Below are 19,117 nucleotides of genomic sequence, written 5' to 3' on the forward strand. Positions count from 1 at the left end.
TACTTTCACTGAGCTGTAAGACTCGCTCGCCTACCCCAAAGTAAATTAAACTTTTTAGATTAACTTAAACAACCCTTTATAACAAGGACATGGGCTTCTATGTTCTGAGGACATGACTTTTATAGTAAAATATGCGTGAAGGATAACAGATAAACAGATGTGAACAGATAAAGCAAGTTTATTAAAGAAAAATTCCTCCTTCACTTAGTTAGACTACATTGCAAGGTATCTTTTCTTCCTATGCATTTAAATAATTGAAGGAAATAACTGGAATGCCTTTCTTGGGGAGTAACCTACCTGTGGGTGTGGCTCAAATAGGAGTGTTTCATGAGAATGGTGTGGGTGGGGCTTAAGGGGTGCCGGAGCACTACTTCGCCTAGGGCGCCATTTCAGCTAAGGCCGCCCCTGGATTGTCCTTAGTAGATGTTGCCAATTTGGACACAAAGTTACCCTTAGAGGATTTCATCATTGACCTTATTTGCTTGTCCAAAGGAGAGATTGCTTCCAACTTGGCACCTGCTCTTTCTTGGTCCTGGCCAGCAATTTTTCCCTTTTACTATAGAGTTTGCTTATTGCTGCTGTCCACCAGACAGGTTTACAGTTCCTTGAGGAAGATGAGTTGGTTCTGTCAGGTATTGCTGAGTCCATGCAGCTATGTATGAGTTCATATTTTTTTTGGTGTAGGCTTAGAAATTAGTGCTAGTTCCAACTGAAGTGACGCTGACTGTGAAGCTACTTATACCTGCTCTCGGGAGGTTGTAGTCAGCTTTGGAAAGGTTTTTTTGTTTGAACCTGGCAAGTGGGGGTGGGGTCAGGGGGGATGGTGACTTCGAAAGTGATCGCTTTATGGTTGGATCTGCTACTCATGTTGGTTAGTACTAGGTCCAGGATATTTTCACCTCTCGTGGGGGTGGCGACCAGCTGATCCAATGCATTGGCATTGACAAAGTCAAGGAATCTCTGGGTGTTTGGGCTAGAATAGGTCTTCCACTCTATGGTTGAGTAGTTAAAGTTGCCCAGGATCAGGGTAGAGGGTTGAATTTTTGATGGATTCAAGTAAGTCCAGATAGGTGGAGGGGGCATCCTGATTCATGGTTGGGGGTCTGTAACTAGCTATGATTTGAATAGGTATTTTGTCAACAGTTAACGGCACCCGGAGTGTCTCCTGTGTGTCACACTGTTTAACCAGCCTGGAGGTGTGTATGTCTTTGATAAATATTGAAACTCCACCTCCTTTGGCATTGTAGCTCTCTGTTTGGGGTTTGAAAGTATGGTAGGATGAGTCAGCTGGTAAGGCTGGGGTGCTCTCCGCAGCTTTGAACCAGGTTTCAGTGACTGCACAAATGTCAGCATCTTCCAGGGTGAGGAATGCTTGCAATGAGTGTAGTTTCATGTTAAGACTCCTAGTGTTTAGCAGCATGACATTTAAATTACATTTAGAAGAATTTTTCACATTGTTAATTTTGTCCTCATGACTTTGCCTAAAAAAGGCACTATGGGGGAGGCAAGAGCCTTTGCCAGAAACCTGAAGCCCAGGGGAGACAGATGAAGGCCATCTCTGGTAAAGCATCGTGGTCTGTCAGTCATGTCCTTACAGGCTGTCAGACACTGGATCCCCTTGGAATGACACCAGAAACTAAGGCAATTGTTAAAGTCAGTCATTTTCTGTTTGCATTGAGGCATCATACTGGGTAATGGCAGGATGCTGCTTAAGGCTAGGGACATATTTGACTGGGATACATATTCAGCGAGCTCAATCATGTCTCTCTTCATATAGTCCAGAAAGGTATGTCTCAAGTCATTCTCACCAACATAGACTATGACAGAGTCATAACCGTACATGTTGTTAAGAGACTTGAATGCGTGTGTGATATGGCAGATTCTAGCACCTGACAGGCAACTTACCATGACTTTATCCTTGTCCATCCTGGTGAGGGGCACATCTGTGTGTCTCACAATAGAGTCTCCTATGACTAGTATGTTGGGCTTGTATCTAGGTCTTAGAGGTTGTGAGACACAGGCATGTGTACTATGTGTGGTGCTAGGTGGTGTGGGTTGTGATGTGCGTTGTATGTTTTTTCCTCGGAGGTCTCTTTTGTTTAGATATGTTTTTGTTGAGAACCTCTGCAAATGTGGGAGTTTGTTGTACAGGTGTGGGTAGTGTTACAGGTGTGGTGCTTGTGGTATTTGAGTAGACAACCTTCTCAGTGCCAGATGTATTGGCTTGTGATTGAGACAGCAAGGATTCTAGGTTTTTAATGTAAGTAGTAGAGGGTTGTCTGTGTACATGAGGCAGTTGCTTAACTGTCTCAGGATGCCCATATCAGCCAGATTAGTAGGAGAAACCATAGGAAATTGTCCGTCCATGGTTGTCGGAATCTCTTGAAGAGAGGTCAGGGATAGTAGAGTGGGTACTATCTGAGAGTACCTATAGGTGTGAGTAGGACTGGATAAAATCAATGCAGTAGCTGCAAGGGAGGGCCACACTTACACAGGAGTGCTAGTAAGGGAAAAATGCAGCTGAGATACCTCACAAAGGATTAAAAAAGTGCAGTGTTGGTGCGCAAACTGCAAACTATTGCAAACCACTGCAAACATGGGGTTGAAGTACCGCATAAATGAAAGTAAAATAGAAACATTGGAATTGACCAATCAACCCTTGTTCCTGAGCTTTTAGCTAAACACCCTATGTCAGACCAGTTCCAACCAGTTCACTTACTCCCACTAAGTGCAGGAAGGCCCAGCCAACACAAGATGGCGTAGCAGGAAACACAGGACTCACACAAACAGATCTGGATACATCAAAACCTGTAACCAGACTATTAGGTCACTTTAACACAGGAGATCAGATATGGACTTAAGTATAACAGCAAAACAGTTAACATTCAGTTAATTAAACAGTTATACACTTAAATATAACAGCAGAACAGTTCACATTCAGTTAATTAAACCATTTAACAGTAAAACTGTGAAAAAATACAGTACAGATGTAATACAAGTTAATAAAACAGCACAGTTACTCAAATACAAGTGCAGTATAAGTCAGAATAAATTGAAAAATGACAGTTTTGTATATTCACTCAGCAGGTTTGAAATCAGCACAGGGTAGTCGCAGAATGCTCACCACCTTGTAGCTCGACTGAAACAAGCAAGTAGCAGAAAATGAAAGTTGTTAAGCATCAGAGACTTAAAAATTCTAAACTATAAGGGGATCGGGTGTAACAGGACCAATAAGAAATTTGTGGTTTCAATGTGAAGGATACTGAGGCTTTAGCATAAAATATAGTACATGGTGTGTGTGTGTGTGTGTGTGTGTGTGTGTGTGTGTGTGTGTGTGTGTGTGTGTGTGTGTGTGTGTGTAGCAAGGTCTTACAACTTCCACTTTAGCATTTGGTAATCTGGACCTGTTGCACAAGTCCTTTAGTGCATACCATGCATTTTCACATTACATTTTGCAGTTATATTCTTTCTGATATATAACATTTGGCCCAGGGGCAATTTTGTGCTGTTTTACTGCAAGCCTCTAATCAATAAGGGGATCCTTGGTATTTTCTCTACTGTAGCACACTGTTAGTTGAAATTACATTTCAAAATTTTCGGAATTAGGTTTGTCTGGATGGATATGCTAATTTTAATTTGGCAGTTTAAGCTCAAAATAAGATACCAGTGAAGGAGTTTGAATGCAGAGACATTTTTGTTTCCTAGCATATATAGAACCATACCGGTATATATGCCTAAACTAAATAAGTGCCATATTTCAGGGTACAAATTCTGGTAAATAAAAATTGTTAAAAGATCACAGTGACTGTCAATTTATGGACAAACAATGTGGAGATATAGTTTCATAGTTTCATAGTTTGGTACTTGGCTATCTGCCCTGGGGCATTTATAAGCCTAGCCATAGTGATGTGGCTTTCACCACCCCATTTAATGGTACAAAAGTGTACAGAATAGATTTAGAATACTGTGCCTCTGTCTAGTAGTGACACAGTGAAGACCCCCTTACATAATAGAATTAGTTTACTGTGCCTCTGTCTAGTAGTGACACAGAGATGACCCCTGGGGTAAACCTACAATCTCCCATCCACTCGTCAAGATTTCTCTTGAAGAGAGTCAGTGAGGGGCTCTGCCTAACATGAACTGGGATTCTGTTCCAGAGTATGGGAAGCCTCTGAGTTATGAATCTGTCCCTCCAGCATGTCCTATTCATATTTGTGCTGAGGTTCAAATCTTTAGCTCTCGTGGTTCTGATGGATTTGGATTTTTTGAGGTGGGGCATGTCCATCAATTCCTGATTGGACATGGCCTTGTACGTCAGGCACAGATCACCTCTGAGTAGGCGGTATGCTACTGAATAGAGTTGGAGTTTCTTTAGTCTGGCAGCATATGACATATGTTGGAGACCCTTGATCCTCTTGGTGAGGTACTTTTGGGGTCTCTCTAGCTGTTGCAAGTGCCGGGTGAGGTACATACCAAATGAGGCATTGTACTCAATCATGGGCCTGATAAGGGAGGAGTACAGGGGCACAATGACCTCCTTTGATCTGGATGTGAATCCCTTCATGATAAGGTGGGCAAGGTAGAAAGTCTTTCTAACCACTTTGGCAACGTGGGTGCCAAATGAGAGGTCACTATCAACTTGGGTCCCCAGGTCTCTGATTACTTTTTCCGTACTCAGTAGGTTACCGCCTATGTGATAATTTGTGGGCACTTTGTTTTTCCCAAAGGGGATGACTATATATTTTTTGGCATTTAGTTTAAGGCCATGACTCCGGCACCAGTTGTCCGTTTCAGTGAGGCCTTTCTGTAGGATGTATGTGTCAGCTGGTGTATCGACTATGGCTCCTAGTTTTCAGTCATCTGTGAACTTTGTCAGCCACAACCCTCCCATCTTTGCTTCCACATCTGAGAAATAAATGCCGAACAAGAGGGGTCCGAGAACAGAGCCCTGTGGGACACCACTTGTCACTGGCTTTGAGTCTGACATGGCTCCAACGATTTTGACTTTATGGGTTCTATCCTTTAGCCAGTTTGCCACCCATCTTGTGACATATGGATTTACATTTAAGCTGTTGAGCTTGTCTATGATGCCAGAGTGGGGTATTGTGTCGAAAGCTTTAGCCAAGTCCAGGTAGGCTGTATGGACTGCTTTGCCCTCGTCAATGGCTCTAGTGACTGTTTCGAAAAAGTCAACCAGGTTTAAAAGGCAGGATCTGCCTTTTACAAAGACGAACTGGGTGGGATCAAGTGTCTGTAAGTCCCCAATGTCTCTGTTTATTAGTTCCATAATGATTCTTTCCATAGCTTTGCAGACCAGGCTGGTTAAGCTTATGGGGCGGTAGTTACCAGGGTCAGTAGAGGTGCCTCCTTTGTGGAGTGGGACTACTATTGCTGTACGCCAGTTTTCAGGTACATATCCTGTAGTAAGGCTAAGGTTAAATAGCATTTTTATGTGCGGGTTTAGCTCCTCTTGGAGTTCACGTAGCACGCAACTCGGGATACCGTCAGGTCCCATTGATGCTGTGTTTTTAGCTTTGCTGAGGGCGGTTCTCACCTGGGCATCTGAGATGACAGGGAGGTTACATTCAGCTGGGATAAGTATTTCTTCTTTTGGGGGTGAGGGAGGGGAGAAATTTGCACTGAACCTGTCTGCCAGAATGTTGGCAATATATGTGGGTTCATTGTATTTTTTGTCATTGTGAACTAACTCTGAACATATCTGAGGGTTTCTGCCCAGGTTTCTAACATAGCTGAAGAAGGCCTTGTGGTTATCTTTAGTGTCCATAGCGATTTTTCTCTCAAAGTTGGCCTTGGATGTTTTTATGAGAGAACGTAGCTTTCTACTGGTGCTGATCAGAGATGCCTTCTCTTTATGGGATTTTGCTCTGACGTGCAGTAGCTTCCTTCTTTTGTTATACAATTTGTTTATGGCTGGGGTCCACCAGACAGGACGCCTGCCCTTGGTGGAGAGGGTCTTGGTTTTATTTGGGATTGCATGATCCATGCATTCTTGGAGATGTCCGTAGAAAGCATTTGTGAAGGATTCTGCATTGTGGGATGTGGTTTGCACTTTCCCAGTGGGCTTAAAGGATACCATCTCAGTTTTAAGAAGTGTAAAGTCGGCTTTTGAGAAGTTTTTCACTGTAGTCTTTTGTGTTGGGGGTGGAGGTGGGATATGTATATCCAGGGTGATTAGTTTGTGGTCAGATCTCACTAGTGAAGGGTATACTTCCGGTGTGGAGCACTTTGTCCCCATGTTTGTGATGATCAGGTCTAGTATATTATCTCTCCTTGTGGGAGAGGTGACTAGCTGTTCCATTGCTTTTGAATTTATGAATTCCAGGAACATTTGGGCAAGGGTGTTTGGGCTAGAATAATGCACCCAGTCTATGTTAGGGTAGTTGAAGTCTCCCAATATGATGGTGTTTGGTGAGACATTCATGTCCTCCAATGTCTTCAGGAAGGCTGAGTGTGGTTCCTGAGATTTGGAGGGTGGTCTGTAACATGCTACCAGTTGTATAGCAGTTTTGCCTACGGTTAGTTGCACCTGGATGGTCTCTGATGCTTCATGTGTTGCCACTAACCTGGAGGTGTGGGTGTCCTTGATGAATATGGACACACCCCCTCCCTTTTTGGTTTGGCCCGAGTTTTGGGGCCGAAAAGCATGATACGAGGTATAGCCTGGTAGCGCTGGGGTGCTCTCAGGAGCCTTGAACCAGGTTTCAGTTACTGCACAGACATCGATGTCCTCCATACTGAGGAGTGCTTCGAGAGCCTGCATCCTGAGATTTAGACTTCTGGCGTTGAGCAGCATTACCCTTAATTTTTTTCCATTTTTGTTTTCTAAGGAGGTGGGTTTGTCTTTTGAGCCTTGCCTAAAAAAGGCACTATGGTGGAGGCAAGAGCCTTAGCCAATATCTGGAAGACCAGTGGTGACAGATGCAAGCCATCCCTTGGGAAGCAGTGTGGCTTGTCCAGCATGTCATCCCAAGCAGACAGACATTGGATCCCTCTAGAATGACACCAGTATTTGAGCCAATTATTAAAGCTGGTCATCTTGTCTTTGTTTTGTGGCATCATTCTTGGTGAGGGCAAGATGCTGCTCAGGGTCAGGGTCATACCAGTCTGGGGTACATAATCAGAGAGCTCCTCTATGTCTCTTTTCATGTAGTCCAGGGAGGTACGTCTCAGGTCATTCACGCCGGCATGGACAATGACGGAGTCATATTTGTACTTGCTTTGGAGTGACCTGAGTGCGTGTGTTATGTGGAAGATCCTAGCTCCCGATAAGCAGCTCACCGTTACCCTCTCCTTGTTCAGCCTGGTAAGCGGAACGTCAGTGTGTCTGACTATAGAGTCACCTATTACTAGTGTATCAGGCATGGTGTTTGGCCTTAAGGGCTGTGATTGTTTGACACACTGATTTATTGAAGTATGTGATGCATGTGTTATGTTTTGAGGTGGTGGATTTTTGGGTGTCTGCTTTGGGAGCCTCTGTTGTTTTGGTAAGTTTTTTGTTAGAGCCTCCGAGTATGTCTTTGTGTTTTTATGTGTTTGGTTTGCAGTTGTGGTAGGTCTATGTGGGACTGGGTTTGGTGTGTGTGTGGTTACCTTCTCCTCCTGTCTGGTCTTGCCAGTCCTGAGTTGAGAAAGTTCAGCCTCCAGTTTGGCTATATAGTTGCATCTCTCACATGTATTTGTGTTTGTTGGGAGGAGGAGAGGGTTGTCTGTGTACATGAGACAATTGTAGCATTGTCTCAAGATTCCCAGATTAACCGGAGAGGATGCCAGCAATCTACCACTCAACATGCTAGAATATTATAAGGGAGTGCTGTGCCTTTAAGGGAAGTGGGTACTCACAGGGAAGGTAGGTGGATGTAGTTCTTACTTTAGTTAGCGAGTGCTTACTTAGAAGAGAGGTTTTGAGAACAAGTACTAGGCTTATAATAAAGCGATTAGACTAGATTATTATAAGAGTAGAGCTTTCTTAAGGGAAGATTTGAAGAGCAGACTTGGCGGAGCCAGAAAAAGTTTAACCTTGTTTAACCAGCGCTGCGCTATGCGCACAACTGTGCGAAGCCGTGCAAACGCGGATTTTAGACAGGGAACTTCAAAAGAGCTAGAAATGGTCAAAAACATCCAATTACTACACGCTCTTGTGCTGAGGTCACTCCTTCAGGGACAGATAGGCTGCTCAAGGCTCCCCACTCCCACTGGTGAGCAAAGAAACTTCCTTCTATCCAAGTAAGGCAATGGAACCACAGGAACTACACCACAGCCCAGAATACAGCAAAGCCTGTATACTGGTCTAAACTAGTCGAGGAGAGGTGGGAAAACAAGGATTTTTTTTGTTTTTGAGATAGAAAGCACACAGAAATGCAGGAAACAGTAATAAATCAGTTACACAGGCTAGCACACTTTAGTGGGCAGCCTCAACAGTTAAATTAAGAAACAAACAAACAACTTTCGACCAATTTTCGACTAAATGAAACTTTAAGTGCAGATAATATATAATGCAACAAACAGTTAAAAAAACAGTTTAAGCTTGTTCAAGGTAAGCAAGAGAAGGTATTTCAGGTAAAAACAGCAAAAAATACTTAAATCAGGAAAGTATTCGCTTTTCTCAGTTCTCTGCTGCTAGGACCACTCTGCAGGACCACGAGGAGCTGTTGCTGAGAAGTATAGCCAGAAAAAAACGCTCAGAGGCGGATTTTAAACAGGGAACTTCAAAAGAGCTAGAAATGGTCCAAAACAGCCAATTACTACAAGCTCTTGTGCTGAGGTCACTCCTTCAGGGACAGATAGGCTGCTCAGGGCTCCCCACTCCCACTGGTGAGCAAAGAAACTTCCTTCTATCCAAGTAAGGCAATGGACACCACAGGAACTACACCACAGCCCAGAATACAGCAAAGCCTGTATACTGGTCTAAACTAGTCGAGGAGAGGCGGGAAAACAAGGATATTTTTTTTTTGTTTTGAGATAGAAAGCACACAGAAATGCAGGAAACAGTAATAAATCAGTTACACAGGCTAGCACACTTTAGTGGGCAGCCTCAACAGTTAAATTAACAAACAAACAAACAATCTCCTTCCAAGAGGTCCAGGGATGGGGACAAGCCAGCTAAGCACAAAGGACAAGTCAAGGAAATGGTCCCCTGATCACTCATCCTCCACTGATCCACCAACCAAGGTCCGCGCAGCTCTCAGAATGGATTCTCCCTGGCTCCGTTCCTTTCATTTTTCCCCAGAGCTGGAGGAGCTTTGGACATGTTCGCCAGCTCAGGCTTCACCTCACCACTCTTCTAGGTCAGTATCGGTGGCTTCTTCTTCCAGATCCACCCGCAGCCTTTCCGAAGTGGAGGTGGACATGATGATGTGGAGATTTATCTGCAACCAGATACAGATGAGAGTCTTGTGGGGGGCAGGCAGTCCACGTTCATACCAATTACTCCTTCTCTGATCTGGATCCTTGGCATTGAGGGGTCGGCATTGACAGTACCTTATACCTCGACACTGGCCATTACTTTGAGTAGGTCAGATCTGACAAGCTCCAATCTGTACGGCTCTTGGAGCCATAGCCTCTGTGCATTATCCCAGGGGATGGTACCAGCTCCAAGTTTTTCAGAACAGAGCCTTCCTCTTGGAATCTCAGCATCTGGAGGTTCAGCTCTGGCTCCCCCATTGATTCAGAGGGTTTTAGACCCATTGGCGGCTGGTTACTTCAAATTAAAGGGGGGGCTGCTGGAGACAGCTGAGTGGGTGGGGCCAATGGAAAGGGGTGCGGCAAACTAAAAAAGGAGTGTGGCTATGCTAAAAACCACAACAACTGGAATTTTAATTAATTACGCTGCCCTGAGTGCCAAACCATCATTATGAAAGTCCAATCAAGACAAAATGAAGTGTAGAAGAAGAAAATATTTCAATGCATTGGCTACATGACAACTTACTTAATATCTAGATGGAAAGACAAAGGTTGTGATGCATGAAAAAATAAATTACTTTTTAAATACATTACTGGAATGCCAGTCAAAATCAAGTATAAAAAAAAACAAGCAGCACTCAACTCAAACCACTTCTCCTTGCACTGCAGTTCTAATTATAATTTATATTCAGCTTTATAAAATTACCAAGTAACATGCTGAAAGGAGCAATCTCTGTGTGATACCCCCACTTGTAAAAATGTTTCTTATCCAAAAAACACCTGCTGCCTGACAACAACTATCTACTTGTTTCATGGGGAAGACATGATCAATGTAAAAAATGAACAGCAAACAAGAAACAAGCTCAAGATAAACTGCTTAAAGGATTACGGCACAAGTTATGGAATACACATGATAGACTGGCATTCTGTTTAGTTTACGGGTAAAGCCTGCAAAGATGACTGCAGGTCTCTAACAAATGTAATGAGCTTCTGAAAATACTGTAATCCTGTCCTTTATTACAAATACTGTCATATGCATTTCAATACCTAAGGCTTATATGTTATCTAGTTATGTAAATATTCTCTGCATGGCAACAACAAAAAGGCTTTCATTGTTGGTAATTCTTTAACAGTATGCTTATTAAAGCTTACTTGCATATTACAATCTCCGACAAGCTTACCTGATGGTCATTAAAGCATTGCTACTTAAACACAGAGTAATAGGGCACTACGACAGCATGCATTTTCTGAATAATAAGAAGCATAAATCAACAGTATAAAAATAGGACAGAAAACAAGAACATTCTGCAAAATCAAGGACAGATGAAAAGCCACGGTGGTACTTGTGGTCTACCTTGAATGGGGGAATACTATGCACACTTACACTGCATAACTGCTCCTTGCCTTGCTTGGACACATCCAGAGCCACTACAATGGGGAGTGGGGTGCAACAAGTATGTCACAATTTGAAATGTCTCTGGCTGACAGTGATGGCTATGACACTCATACCTCACAACCTCAGAGCAAGAAATCTGGACTGGACAAAGCCATACATACAAGTGGGACAAAGGCCCAAAAATAAGGACAATTTTTAAATATTGCTCTTATAAACTTAGAAAGTAGTAGGTCTTGTATTAGTATGAATTTTCTGAAGGGTATGAAATCTGAAAGTCAAATGTCTGCCATTATTTTCTAACTTCAATCTTTAATGATCTGCCACTAATTTGTCAGAAAACCACAGTGTTATAAAAAACAGACCAAAAATGTAATGCAAAAATATAAAATTGCCACACAATACAGCTGGGAACCTGTCAAAGAAGGGACACCTTTTTAATATTAACACTGTTAACTTGAGCAGCTGACAAAATAAGAGCATCTACATGCATTTCTGAAATAAAAGTAATCTATAACTCTGATCATTACAGCTATTTATAATTGTAAACCCCCCATGTTTTCTTCCAAAATTGTCATTTTGCAGAGGGATTATTAGGGGGAGAGCAACATTTTGAGCCAAAATTGGGGACAATTGAGAGGTTTGGATATTCCAAATTCTATAAAGTGATTTATTTACACGTACTTCTCAACTACTTAATGCAGGAAATCCGGACAAGGCCAAATATATTGGGGGAACATACAAACAGTACTATAAATTGGTCTTGTATAAACTTAAGACAGTTAATAGAATAACAGGTCTTGCTTTTGCATGCATTTGTCTGAAGGTTATGACATCTGAAACTCAATGTCTGTCGTTATTTAATGACTGCATTCCTACATGATTTGCCAGAAAAACCAAATTTTATGAGGAACAAACCAAAAGTAAGAAGCAAAAATCTATTCATTCTGCAAAAGTCTGGACAGTTGAGAGGTATAGTTCAGCTGGGGCTGTCTGAGTTTGCTGCCTTTCTCCCTCACAAAATCATGGTCGAATGGAACCCCCCCCCCCCGCAGCCATTCCAATGTCCCATTCCTTGGTTATTTCGCCCCATTTACCATAAACACTATAATGTGCATACTGCTTTACTTCTGCGATGATTTGGATTTCATTTGAAAGTTTTATTTTGCATTTTACAGCACAAACTAATCGATATCTGCTAAGCAAAGCAATGCAGTCTCACAATGAAAATAAACTTAGCATTAAAACTTCTCTGCCCTTGAAACTCACATTCATTGAAACAGCATTGAAACCCACATTCAAAGAAAATACATTTTGCCAGTGACAGATAAAGATTAACTTTGGGCTATTTCCAAATCATAGGCCCCTTGAAAACGAAACATACATGTGCTCTTTGATACACCTTCCTGATTGTATTAAATTATATTCCTTGTACAATACAGTACAGTTGTTAGAGAGCATTTTAAATTAATTGTTTTGAACATTTTTCCAGTAAACAATGAAACAAAATGCATGCACCATTAATGACAAAACTGCCCAATTCAGAACTTTTCCACATTTCCATAATAAAAAAAGTCTACTCAAACTTCTACAGTCCACCAGTATCAGTAAATATGCACAATCTCTGAAGAAGTAAAAGTCATCTAAATAATTCCACATTAAAGAAATATGTAACTAATGAAGAGGTTGCTGCTAGCAAACAACGTTATATGTCATTGTTTCATCTACAAATAAAGTGCCTGTTGCCCTTGAGGAATAAATTGCCTATGTTGCATTAAAAAAATGATAAGGTAGTAATATCGCAATAGGGAATGGATGGCAAACTGATAACAGGTTCATAGTTACTAGGTATCTTTGCCGAAAAGGACTGCAACATCCACCCCCTTTACAACACAGTACAGTATCAGTAATGCATCTACCTACTGTGGGAGTAGAACCCACAGCCTTCTGCATCAAAAGCAAGTACATTACCTGTTGTGCTATTAACAATGCAAGCAGACTCAGCATAAGCAGCACTAAACTTTTGTTCCCCTGCAGCTCTCAGCTCCTTGTAAAATCTATTCGACACTCAGCTGTATCTCTGAACTTTACAGCACAAGAAATCTGGAAAAAGCCAACATTTATGGGGGGGGGGGCAAAAGCCCAAAAACCAGGGACACATTTTAAACATTGCTTGTATAATGTCGGAAAGTTGCTAGAATAAAATGCTGTGTTACCACCATACATTTCACTGCCAAGTCTTGAACCCAGGGAACCCTGTGCAAAGCAGTCAGAGCAACATACCACTATGCCAAATCATCTGTTTTGTGAATGAGAGGAAGACTGAAACTTAAATGGTTACCATTTAGTGAATTCAGTTCTCACCATAGCTGTCAACCTCTTAGCACAAAACACCTGAACAAAGTCAATAATGGGGGATACAGTCCCAAAAATAGGGACACATTTCAAGTATCCATGTTATAAACTTAAAAAATTGCTAGAATAAAAGGTTTTGTGTTACCATGTACTTTCTGAAGAATATGAAGTCTGAAATTCAAATGCCTGTTATTTTTATTTAACATTTGTTAACCAGAAAAGTCTGACTTGGAACAAAAGCCAATTTTCAGCATAGCAGGGAGAAACACTCCACACACGTTCTTTGTAAGATGGGAGGACATGCAGACTCCACACTAAAGGAACCCCAGCCAACAATCAAACCAGAGAACCTGTAGCTGTCAGGCAACAATGCTTCCAGTGCACCACAGCACTACTGACTTGGCAAGGAAAAACAAACACACAGAAACCACAGATTTTATGAGGAACAGAACAAATATGAGGCAAACATCTGCAAATATTTTTACAAATGATGGTGGGTAGGGAATTCAGGCCCTTGCCATCTGCAACCAAGGTACAGGGTTCAAGCCTGAGTATTCTCTACCCACCACCATATAGCAACACAGACACACAGACACACACACACACACACACACACACACACACACACACACACACACACACACACACACACACACACACACACACACACCCTGATCCAGTCTTCTGTAAGCTCCCTGGTAGGTAATCCAGTTGTTCCCCCTGAAAGCAGTCTTCCTCTGTTCCACACTAATAATCCAGTCCCCATGAAAGCAAGCTCCTTGCCCACACAAGCTAACTGCTGGTTTTCTGGCTCTGTGAGAATTGACTGGAGGCTGGCTGGCTCTGTGAGAATAGGCTGGAGGCTCCAGCCTGCGGATGGCGCAGTCCGGTTTCCTTCTCTTCTGTGCGGTCATCACCACAGAGACGTCTGGGGCTGCAGGGCAGAGATGCCTTTCTCTTGTATCCAGACTGCCTAACACAGCAGTCTGGAGTTCTGTGAGTACCAGGAACTCCATGCACGCATGTGTGGAGTTCCGGTACTCGCAATTTTTTTGTTTTAATTTTCGTCTTTCTTTTTTATAGGTGGGGGATTTTCTTCTTTCTTTTCTACAGGTGGGGGGGCTGCAGTCCTGCAGTTCTATAACATGAGCCGCCCCTGTGTGGACCCATCTGTAGCCCCTTCTCAGGAGGTCCATACCCCTTCTGCTTTTGACGTGGTAAAGAGGGTTCTCTCGATCCCTTTGATATCCTTGATGATCTCGTCTTCGGAATCTGCCCTGGCTCCCCTCTGTTTCTGGTGCAGATCCAGCCATCCTGCTACCTCAGGGACAGCCTTCCACCTCTTTGCCCCAGTGAGCTCCTGCTTGGGAACAGCGAGACATTGGTGAGTCCTCCCCAGAGACCCCCACTAAGAAGGTACCTCACAAACGTACATGTAAAAGGAGGCACTTGAACTCCCCGCTGGAGTCCCTCACAGAAGACACCGATTTAGAGGAAGGGGAAGTTTCTCCCCAGTCACCCCCCCTTTGGAGACATCATGGAAATCCTTTGACAGCGAGGGGGAAGGTCTGCCCAGAAAGCTAACCTGGATGAATTGGTGATCCTGGAGGCATTTGGCATAGGACCTTCTACTTCCTGGGTATCCCATCTCGCAGATCCACTGATGGACCTAATTACATCTCTGGCACGAAAAGAGCCAGACATGGTGGAGCCAATCCCCAAACACCCAGATAAGATTTTAAGTGTGCTGTCCAATAGGAATTACTGGACCAAGAGTTCCCCTGTTGATGCCATGGTGGTGGCAGTGGCCATTAAGAGGGAGGTTGCACAGGAAAGTGCCACAGTTCATCCACTGGACCGAAAGTCCAGGACGATGGACCATCTTGGGAAGTGGGTGTACGCTTCAGTGACATTTTCAGTGCGTACGCTGAACTACTTGGTACACATGATTAAGCTTCAGTGAGATCTGGTCAAGGAGATTGCTGAGTCTACCCTTGGGTCCATGTTGGTGGAGGACAAGAAATTGTTCTCCTCTCGAATGGCCACCCTCACGTCAATTACTAACACCTCTATGCATCTCCTCTGTCATGTGAATGAGGGCACCACTATAGTTGTTGGAACAGATGTTACCATCAGGAGTCATGCCTGGCTCTGGCTTTGTGCCTTCTCAGAGCCCTTTAAGGCGTCTTTTACTAATGCCCCATATGACAGTTCCACCCTTTTTGGAAATTCGATATGTGACACTCTAGTCCAGATTGAGAAAGACAGGAAGACTCTGTCTGCTGTCGGGATCCACTTTTTGGTCCCTCAATGAATCTTTTCAAGGAATCAGTGGGGGGCCAAGAAGATGTGGTTCCAGAAATCTCAGAGCTATCCCCAGGACATTTAGGACTCTCCTTCCCTCAGAGGCAGAGGGGGATTCGATAGACACTGCCCCCAAGGCAGGGGGGGGTCTAAGGAATCAAGGGTCTCAAGAGCCTTTCTCGGGCAGACCTGCACAGCAACCCTGAAGGATTGCCGGGTAGTTCGGCTATGGAGGCAGTCAGGGGATGCCTCTCCCTACATCCAATGACCTGGGAGTCAATCACGGGTGATCAGTGGATGTTGCAAATCATACCCAGAGGCTATTTAATCCCTTTTAATCAACCACCTTCTGGATGTTCCACCCACGCAATGGGAGGAAGCAGCACTGGAAATTGCAAAGCTGCTATAAAATTGAGTCATTCAACCTGTTCCCCCAGACCAGACCAGGTTAGGCATTTATTCCAGATTATTTTTGGTGCCAAAGAAGATAGGGGACTTAAGACCCATTCTGGATCTCTCCATCTTAAATCTGTCAGTTGCCAAGACAAAAATTCCAGATGGTCACTCTTCAATCTATCCTGCCCTTTTTGCAGGAGAGTGATTGGATGGGCTCGCTTGACCTTCAGGATGCATACTACTACATCAAAATGGACAGACACTGGGGGCCAGTCATTACCAGTTCAGAGTGCTCCCCTTTGGATTCATCACAGCTCCCAGCATGTTCGGCAAAGTGATGGCAGTGGTAGGTGCTCACCTGAGACTACAGAGATTCCAGGTCTTCCCCTACCTGTATGACTGGCTCCTTGCTGCCCCTTCCAGGCATCAACTCTGCCAAGTGAAGGGATTCCCTGCTTCACTTAGCCCACCAGTTGGGCATAACCATCAATCTCAACAAATTGTTACTGGTGCTAGTTCAAGTGCTAGATTTCACTGGAGCTCAGTTGGACACAATCCAAACCAAGGTCTTTCTAACCTCAGAGAGAATCCAGCCTCTGAAGCTACATGTCCTCTGTATCCTTCAAGTTCATTCACCAATGGTGGAATTGGTATTATGGGCATTAGGGTCCATGGCTGCCATGATCACTGTCTTACCCATGGTCTGTTTACACATGCGGATGCTTCAATGGACCCTTGTGGTTCAATGGTCCATGCTAGATCTTCCGCTGCTTGACCCTATTTGAATATCTTGGGTGTGCAGGGACTCTCTTCTGTTGTGGATTCATTCCCCAGATCTTCTCTGGGGTCACCCTTTTCTTCTGCCTCCCCCTTTGGCCACAGTGACCACGGATGCCTCCCTACTAGGGTGGGGGGGCACTGCTTGGGAAGGACAGTCCAAGGTATGTGGTCCCCATATGAGAGTCTATTGCATATCAACACCCTGGAGATGAGGGCAGTGCTCCTAGCATTGCAAGCTCTCCATGCCCATCTTCCCCTAGGGAAGATTGCTATCCAGACAGACAATATGTCGGTGGCCTGGTTTGTCAACAATCAGGAGAGAACCAGGTCTTATCCCCTGTGTCACTAGACCATGAGAGTGTGGGAGTGGGCGATCTCCACTGACCATTTTCTGGTGGCAATGTGCATTCTCGGGAGGTCCAACATTCTAACCGACAGGCTGAGAAAAATCTATCCTGATGCCTTACAAGTGGTCTCTGAATCCTTTGGTAGTGAAACAGATCTTTCTCAAGTGGGGTCAGCCTTGCTGTGATCTCTTTGCCTCTTCTTCCAACATGAAATGCAGTGAGTTTTTCGCTCTGAACCCCCACCTCAGGGGGAAGCCCCCAGAGATGTTCTGGTTCATGCTTGGCCCACCGGTCTTCTGTATGCTTATCCTCCTCTGCTCCTAATACTGAAATTTCTTCAGAAAGCTCTCAGGCTGGGAGCTCTGTCATCCTCATTGCCCCATTCTGGCCTCACTAAGTATGGTTCCCCTTTCTGTGGTCTCATGTTGTGTGTCTGCCCTGGATATTAGATCCAATTCCAGATCTTATCTCTCTTCCCTCAGGGATTCTCCATCCAGACCTGGTCAGTCTGAAGCACACTGCTTGGCTGCTCCAGTTCCCATGATAGTTAGAACTCTTGGGTTATCTTCACCGGTCAAAAGGATTTTGGGTGTGGCTCATAAATCTTCTACCAGAAAGGTTTATTCCAGTAAGTGGAAAACTTTTTGTATTTAGGCTTCTTAGCATGGCCTAGACCCCTTCACTGCTCTGGTCCCAGCGGTTTTAGAATTTTTAGCAAGTATTTTTCAGCAAGGTGCCAGTTCTTCTACAGTCAAGGTCCAACTGGCAGCTATATCTAACTTTCATGTAGGTGACAATATGGCTTTTCTAGCTTCTTCTAAGCTTTGTAAAGCCTTTTTGAAAGGCACCTTTTTACTTTGGCCACCGGTTAAGGACCCAATGCCTCCTTGGGATTTCACACTAGTTCTACAAGCTTTGGTCTCGCCCCCCTTTGAGCCTGCAGCCTCAGTGGACTTACAATTTCTGTCCTGAAAGACAGCTTTTTTGGTTGCTATTACATCTGCCAAAAGGGTTTCAGAGCTTCAAGCATTGTCGGTCAAACCTCCTTATTTGGCATTTCATAAGGACAGGGTGTCCTTGCATATTACTCCATCCTTTCTTCCTAAAGTAGCTTCAGAATCCAGTAATCCAACTAATACTTAAACTCCAAAAACTCACAATCAGACTACAACTGAACCTCATAATTGATGGGGAAATACACCCTAACCCTGGCCCACGCCCCCCAGATGCTATTAACCCTATAAATAATACCCCTACTAGCCTGAAAAACCTAAACAAACCTTCCAACTCACTCCTGGTCTGCCACCTCAATATAAGAAGCCTAAATAATAAACTCCATTACATGCATGCTCTCTTGGTCACACACTCCCCTGATATACTTTGCCTTACTGAAACCTGGCTTAACGCTATTACTACTGACAATGAGGTTATACCCCCAGGATATAATATAGTAAGACTAGACTGCTCCTCTAAAAAGGGAGGAGGCATAGCAGTATTGTATAAATCCTCATTAGATGTAACCATATCTAGTACACCACAAGCTCCCCAAACTAATAGGTTCATAGGTAGGTACTAAGCTATTGGCCCTAGGGCCTATACAAGCCTAGCCAAAAATGTACCCTGGTTTTTGCCACCCAAGAAAATTATTTTCCTGTGCCCCTGTCAAGCAGAACCACAGAAGTGATCCCCGGGGTGAATTTCCTATTACCCATCCAATCATCAAGATTTTTCTTGAAGAGTGCTAATGAGGAGCTCTGTTTGACATAGATAGGTAGTCTGTTCCAGAGTATGGGAAGTCTCTGGGACAGGAATCTATCCCTCCAGCATGTTCTGTTTATTGTGGTGACAAGGTTTAGATCCCTAGAGCGTGTAGCTCGGAGGGATTGGGATTTCTTTAAGTGGAGCATGTCCAACAGCTTTGGGTTTGACATAGCTTTGTATGTTAGGCAAAGATCGCCTCTGAGTAGGCGATATGCGACGGAGTAAAGCTGGAGTTTTTTGAGACGGTCTGCGTAAGGCATCTGTTTGAGGCCAGTAATCCTCTTTGTGAGGTATTTTTGCGGCCTTTCCAGTTGTTGTAGATGTCTTGTGAGGTACATACCAAAAGGGGCGTTGTACTCTA

Source organism: Protopterus annectens, chromosome 17.part0 (genome assembly GCF_019279795.1).
Source record: "Protopterus annectens isolate FY-2018-M chromosome 17.part0, PAN1.0, whole genome shotgun sequence".
NCBI classification, from domain to species: Eukaryota; Metazoa; Chordata; order Ceratodontiformes; family Protopteridae; genus Protopterus; species Protopterus annectens.